Consider the following 7485-nt stretch of genomic DNA (forward strand, 5'->3'; position numbering starts at 1 on the left):
TGGAACCAGCTCCAGCTGACTCCTCTTCCCCTCCCAAGCCTCCTAGCTCATCCCAAAAGCAGCTCCTCCCACAAGTACCTTAATAGTCCCACTCTATTTGATTCTCACAGTCCTGAAGGGGCAGGCTCCTGTTGCCATTGTACAGATGAGAAAACTGAGGCTCAAAAAGAAAATTGCCTTCCTCAAGGTCATACAGCTTGTCAATGGCAGGGCTGGGATTCAAACCCAGGCCAGGTATGGTGGCTCACACCTTTAATCCTAGCACTTTGGGAGGCCAAGATGAGACAGTTGCTTGAGTCCAGGAGTTCAAGACCTGTCTGGGCAACATAGCAAGACCCTGTCTCTTTTTTGTTAAAATATATATATATATCTCAATCAATGTTCCCTCCTCAACTCTCCTCTCCCCTACTTACTCCAAATCAAACATATATCACTCCACTCTGTGCGCTGCTACCTCTTCCTTCACCCCTCAGTGGATCACAAGGGAGAAGCGCCATCCTTGCCTGGCTCTGCAGGTTTAAAGGTGGGGCCAGGACATGCCAGAGAGAGATCAGAGAAGACACTGGGGGCAGCACACATAGCCTTCCACCCCCACCAAAAGCATGGTGCCCACCTGCCTAGCAGGCATGGCTGGGTGACTCAGCTGCATCCGGGGGAGATGCCAGGGCAGTGACTCACCTACCGAGAAGAGCTGAGCCTGGCACCTTGCCAGCCCCAGGACAGAAGTGACTTAGTCACCACTGAGACTGTGATGCCCAGCAGGCACGGCCCAAGGATTGGAGACAGGGGCAGACTGTCCCTCCATGGTTACAGGCGCCCCCTGGCGAAGAATGGGCCTCAGCATTTTGGGGCCAGCAATGTCTGTGCCAGCCCCTGCCCCCTCACCACTGCCCACCCCCACCACACCAGGCCCTGCTCCAGTGCCAACAAGTTTTGTGAGACCCCTGGGCTGCCCTGCCCCCACTGCAGCCTGCCCATCACTCACCACCCACTCTCCCACCTGCCCCACCTCCTCCTGCCACCCAAGTTGTACCCAGGCTGTGAGTCTCCTTTAACATGTCCTGGCAGCACTCCCTGCCCCCACAGCCCCTCTCACCCTCTCCCCCCATACACACATGCACTCATACACACTTCTGCCAGTCTTGTTTCTGCCAGCAGCTGCTGAAGTTGTTCAGCAGGAGGGAAATTGGGAGGGTGGGGTGCAGGGATTGAGTTACCGGAGCTGATGGGGTGGGCTGTCACCCAATCCCTTCCCCAGCTAGTCCCCACCCCCACCCCACCCCTCTACCCACAGTTTCCCTCACCCACCTGCCTCCCTCCCCACCTCTGGCTGGCAGCCTACTGCCCTTTAAGCCCCTCCACCCAAGCTAGAAAATAAATGTTCAAGAGTATTTGTCATGCTAAGACCAGCCCAGTATATGAGAGAGAGAGAATGAGACAGACGAACAGAAAGAGTAATTCCTGTGCTCAGTGCTCTGGCTACAACCACTAAATATGTGTATGTTGAGCCAGAAGGGGGCTGAGCAACTCCACAAGTCCCAGAAGAGTTGGTGGGGCCCAAGGGGAGATGACAGGCTAAACAGCCTCAATCCATTTGCACTATTGATTTCTCACACACCACAGTAGGCCTGATGGGGGGCATGATAAATCAGCCCCCCAGAGACACAGAAACTGAGTGGAGAGAAGGGGAGGGGCTCCTACAATACAAATGGTGGTGCACCATGACCTGCTTGGTGCATTGGGGGTGGGCAGCAGAGGAACAGGAGATGTTGAGTGGCATGAGGCAGGGTAGCGGAGAGGGAGAGGGTGTAAGGCCTGTCTGGAACACCTCCTTCCAGCTGGGTCTGAACTAATTTGAAGGAAGAACGTGGGGGACAGATGCACCATGTGTGGCTACACAGGCAGGGCCTTGAACAACCCCAGGGGGTGCCATTCACATCATAATCTATGGAATGGTTCCCCCTGAAGCTGTGCAACATGGTGGCCCTTGGGGAAAGCCTAAGGCAGAAGACAGAAAGCAGACTGAATTCTGAGGGACCACAATTCTCCACTGAGTTTTCTCCCTATACACACCCCAACTTGCCCCAACTTTCCCTGCCTCCAGGCCTCAGAGGGGGCCCCCTTCTGACTAGTGATCAGAAGCCAGTAGTAATCTTCCCACTCCTCAACCCTGCTCCCTTCTTTTGTTGGGGAGATTGGCAAACAGCCACCATGACCCACAGGTCCTGGGCAGGGTAGGAAGAGGGCTCACAAAGGGCTCTGGGAAGTCTGGACGTCCCTTCTGTAAGGTGTCTGCTAGCCCCACAGCTCACCAGCCTGTGAGCCTGCTGGAGCCTGTCCAGTACCTCCATTCACACCAGTGGCCACAGGCCACCCAAACAAACCCAACTCTGACCTCCTTCCAGCCTGGACACAGACTCTCTCCACATGGAGACTTATAAACAAACCAAGCTGGGATTTACAGAGACCCTGCACAAACAAGCAGAGGGGAAAATGGACCAGGTGTGCCTGGCTCGTGGTCCTCCTTGCTGCAGTAGGGGAAGGAAGCACACTGAGGTGTAGTGAGGAACCATGACAACAGAAAAACAGTGCAAAGGGAGGGCCTGGATTCAGGTCTCAACACAGCCAATGACTGATTGAGTGTCCTCTCTAGGCCTCAGTTTCCTTCTCTGAAAGGGGAAGGGATTGCCTAGGTAGCCCCTAAAACCTCTTCCAGCTCTCAGTCCAGTTGGATAAAGAAAGCCCTGAAGGGTGCCAGGACTCTTCCACCCATTCCAGCCCCGGCCCATCTACCTGGGTCAGGTCCTTCTGGGTAAGGTCTTGCCCCTGCTCCCCATGCCTCCTTGCTCTGTCTTCTGCCCCTCTGGCCCTTCCTCACACCTCTGCCTGCCTGCTTACCCTCACCTTGGCAAGCCCCTCTGCCTGCCCCGTGCTGCTCTGCACGTCCCTCCTGCCAGGGGACTGACCAACTAAAAATAGTCCCTGCAGCCTTTCTCGCCCACAGCTGCCCAAAGAGCAGGAAACGAGGGGGGCAGGGAGGCCTATGCCCTGCCTTCCCCCAACTAACTCCCAGGTCAGAATCTTGTCCAGCACTCCAGCCTGGGGCTAGTGCCAACTTGGCCATCCTGGGGGCATCCCACACCCCTTCCCTAGGGGGAGGACTGCCCATAAGTGCCTGCAATCACAGAGCTGCCCCTACCCTGTGGGAGGAGGAGAAAGGAGGCAAGCGGTCTAGAGGGAAACCTTCCCAATTTCTGACAAATCAGTGCCAACCACACTGTGGGCACCCAGAGGGCAGGGCCTGGCTCCACTGACTGGTCTTTTGAGGGCAGGAAGAATTGGCGTGGGGAAGTTTGTGACAGTTTCCTTCATCCTGGCCCAACTGGAGGGAAGACAAAATAGTGCCCCAGCCTCAATTATATTAGTCCCTTGCTCCCCAAAACCAGGGATTTTGATAGCCAGCCCCAGATATCATGGGGAAAAAAAGCTAAAAAATGAGAGCAGGAGATGTAGGCTTCTATAAAGACAGAAGCCTGGAGGCAAGAATAGGCCATGCCTGGCAGGCTGGGCATGTGCTGCCCCCAAGCTGAGTCAGAGGCTAGGAGGGAGAAGCTGGGGTGCTACAGTGCCAGAGGCTACTGTGCCCCCACCCCTGTCCCACCTGGGATTCCTGACACCTCCCAGCCCTAGGGGAAGGCCCTCCCCACACAGAAGGAAGGAAACCAGCTAAGCGACTCTCTGGAGCCCTGCAGGGGAGCCCTGCACCACAGGCAGGCGGGAAACCCAGGAGTCCTGGCGCCCAGCCCAGAGAGAGTGAAATACCTTGGAGGGGAGGAAACAGCCCAGATTGAGGCAGACATGTGGCACCCCAGAAGCTCCCAGATGTGACCCACAAGGAGGTACTGGCCAAAGGGTCTAGAGGAGGCAAAGTGAACACATTTCTGAACAAGAAGAGAGAAGAAAGTGGGGCCATGGGAATGAGGTGGCGGGGGTCAGCCTGGCTCATCTCTGTCCTTTCCTCCTTGTCAGAGTCAGAGACACTGACATTAAGGTCATCAAATATCAACCAGGTCCTCAGGACCTTGGTGTGTTTCCTCCTCTCCTAGTCTCCAGACCTCAGCCTGTTCATTCCTGAGCTTCCTCTGGCACCCCTTCCTTGGGCCCAAGCCAAGTAAGAAATCAGCAGGCCCAAGGTGGTGCTCAGGAGGCCGGGGCAGTGCCAGGGGCAGTCCTCATACCATCCTCCCACTGGCTTCCCTCCCGCCTGCTCTTAGCCGCCACACATATCTCAGCTGTCGAATCCGATTAGGGCTCCTGCCCAGTGAGCCGGACAAGGAGGCCACTGGGCAGGGGAGAGAGAGACAAGGACGCCAAGCAGGGATGGCAGAAGGAAGGTGGAGACATGGCTCAGGGGAGCAAGTATGGGGCCCCAGAGGAAGAAATGCCTGGTGGAGAGATCTGTACTCTGTGACCACAGGTGCTCTGGCAACAGCTACAACCTGCATTAGGGGAATTCTGCAGTACCCAGGGCAATAGCCCTGCCTGGTTCCTCCATCCCCCAGATGGGCAAAGGATGGGGGAAGAAAACTGAAGGCAGAGAGATTGACCTAGATTTAGGAAGAGGATTCCATCCTAGATCCCCCCAGCCATTACTACCGTTTGCAGTGAGCTTTACAATACATTCTCTGTATGGTCTTGGTGGCAATGTCCCTGCTTGCTACTGATAGCCATTTTTACAAATGAAGAAACTGAGGCTTAGCGAAGGGGAAGACATACATAAACACATATAGTTAAGTAACCAGGCTAAGTCTCCAGTTCAGGCCTCTGATTCCCAGTCCACTGCTCACAGTCAGAATCTCTACTTTCCTTCTTGGATCAAGACCAGAGCGAAATCTGAAGCCACTCCATTATCCACCCTGTCCTCCAAAACCAACCTTTAGGGGACCCGGGGAGTCATGGAAGAATGCAGAGCACACCCCACACCTAGACAGAGCTACCAGATGGGGACATGCCACCCACTCCTACCACACACTGAGAGCTAGGGGAGTTCCCTCAGTGTGACCAGTCTCTTCTATCACCCCTTCCCCAGTCTACTACCCCCAGAAGCAAGATACACACTCACACATGGTAACTCATACAAGATGTACACCCTTCCTGTAAACCCACCAAACCAGAATGACATGCCCTAGATCTTCAGAGAGCAGGGCCTGTCTGCCCACCACAGGAGAGAAAAATAAGCCACTGTAAACAGTAGGTGCCATCTAGCCCTCTCCCAGAGAGCCTGTAGTGGGGCAGAAGCTTGGGGACCTCGTAGCTCTAGAGAAACACCAGGAGCCTGAGATTCTGAAAGCCAAGGAGCTCAGGAAGCTGGCAAGGCTGGGTGACCTCCTCAATCTGGTCTACACTCCCTTCCCTAGCCATCTGGACTGAGCCTGTTCTGGCCTGGGCCACACTCTGGTATCCCTCCCCTTCAATGCATGCAGCCACCTCTATCCAAAGCTTCTAGCTCTTACAACCACATTGTCTCTTCACACACACACACACACACACGGGTGGGGTGGGGGCTTCTGCAGCAGGTGTTGAGATGTTGACAGGGATGGGGGCTCTAAGCTGAAAGAACTTTCCTAGAGGAAAAGGTCACCAAAATGCTCACAACCTCCACTACCCTCCAGCAAAGCCTTTAGCCACCCAAGTGTGAGATCAACCTGGAAGGGGACATTAGTTCCCCTACAAGGTGAGTAGGGAGTGGGGGCAAAGTCCTGAGCTCTTTGGGCGAGGAAGCAAGAAAGAAATCCCTCGGGGAAAGCTCAGGTCTCTCTCTGGCTCTCTTCTCTGTTACCCCAGCACTTGCCAATTCTCCAGTCTAGGTGAGGTGGGGGAAGGGGTATTAGGCAATACTGCAAAGGAGGGTGCAAGGGCGTGGGGCCTGGGCAGACCTTCCCTCTACTCCCCATTCTTAGCTAGAGACCGGGAACTGCCTCAGGAGAAACGCAGGAAGGGTACTGGAGGGTGCAGGGGGCTCTGAGCTTTCAGACACCCCACAGTTCCCAGGCTCCCACCTCCCAGGACTACAGTGAGCGACGGGAGAGGAGGGATGGGGAAAGCCAGAACTGGCGAGAGGGAAACGGCTAGATCAGAAGCAGAGGCCAGGGTCAAAGGCGGCCAAAGAATAATTGGGAAGGGGTGTGCATGGTCCTACCTGCTCAGGTGTGTGCTGGCAGGGGGGCGATGGGGTTCCCAGGAGAACCGGGGAAGCCCTCTCAGCTCAATTCAGGATTCCCCCCTGCTTCTGGGTTAGGCTGCTGCAAGAGGCACAGGTTCCCGTTGGGTCCTAAAGCCCACTCGTCAAGCAGAAGGCTCTCCCCGCCCTCTTCCACTAGCCCCGACCGGGTCAGCCGGCGCAGAGCGGAGGACTCATTGGGGAGAAATAACCCACTGGAAGAAAGATGGGCGTCTGGTCGTCGGCTGGGGACAGGAACAGTTCCCTGTCTCAAATACACAGCATATGGACAACTTGAGGATAGGATGGCATGAAACAGGAGAAAATAGACATTTCTTCCTGCCTGCCCTGAGCAGATGGATTTAGGTTTTGGTGCTGGAGGTGGGGTTAAGATCTCTTTCCCTGCCACTCCTGCTAAGGCATTCAGCTAGAGATTTTGGGAAGGCAGCATTCATTTGGTTGGGCGCTCACTTTTGTCCTCTTCCTCATGGACTGCAGGAGTCCCTTCATCCCTCCCAGTTATTCTCAAGTGCCTAGGAGGCAGTCCAGGGGAAAAAAACCAGATTTTCAGCATGTAAAAAGTGCAGGCTCACTTAGATGGCAGCTAGAAACAGGGGGGAAAAGGTAGGACCAATGTATGTGTATCCGGGAATGTGTGGGGTCTGCAAATGTACATATATAGGCAAGAATATAAACAGGTGGGATTAGGGAAGGAGAAAAAAACAAAAAAGGACTTTGGGTTACATCTACTACTGGAAATGGTGACTGGCAGTGGAAGAACAGGATGCAGAACCTAGAGGTCAACTAGTGCCCCCACCCAGCCCTCAGTAATGTCCCCAATCTTTATGACCAGAATAAACAAGTTAAAGAGAGAATATTTTCCTAGATACCATTTAGGATAAATCTAGGGGCAGAGGGACTTCAATACAACAGATCAACTTCAAGGTCAGTGATTCGGTTTAGTATAGCCAGTCTTCTCAGTAGCTCAAAAGGGAGAATTCAGGTTTGGTGGGCTACATGGGCAAGAGAAAGGTGGATAAGAATTGTGAAGTTGTGGATTGAGAACATTTTGCAAGGAGAGTTGCACATATCTCTAGCAGCAGAGCAGGGAAAATGTCATGAGGGGAAGGGCCAGAGGAAGTCAGGGACAGACTTGAGGGGAGAGGGCATGGCCTCTGCCTACAAGGGGAGAAGACACCAACAATGCCTCCACCTCTTTGTGTCTTGCAGGAAGAACTGAGTAAAGGAGCTGGACTAAGGATGGA

At 54.3% G+C, this 7485-nt stretch overlaps 1 protein-coding gene across 1 annotated transcript in view; it reads right to left on the reverse strand.

The window, feature by feature from the left end:
- The window catches only part of RARA (retinoic acid receptor alpha), a 48266-nt gene extending 41956 nt beyond the window's left edge, over window positions 1-6310 (reverse strand). The window contains exon 1 of the mRNA XM_033183120.1: window positions 6200-6310. The gene's annotated coding sequence lies outside the window, so the exon portion shown is untranslated. The remainder of the gene's footprint in view (window positions 1-6199) is intronic.
- Between the last annotated feature and the right edge of the window lie 1175 nt (window positions 6311-7485).

This window comes from Trachypithecus francoisi, unplaced genomic scaffold (assembly GCF_009764315.1).
Source record: "Trachypithecus francoisi isolate TF-2019V2 unplaced genomic scaffold, Tfra_2.0 Lachesis_group20, whole genome shotgun sequence".
NCBI lineage: Eukaryota > Metazoa > Chordata > Mammalia > Primates > Cercopithecidae > Trachypithecus > Trachypithecus francoisi.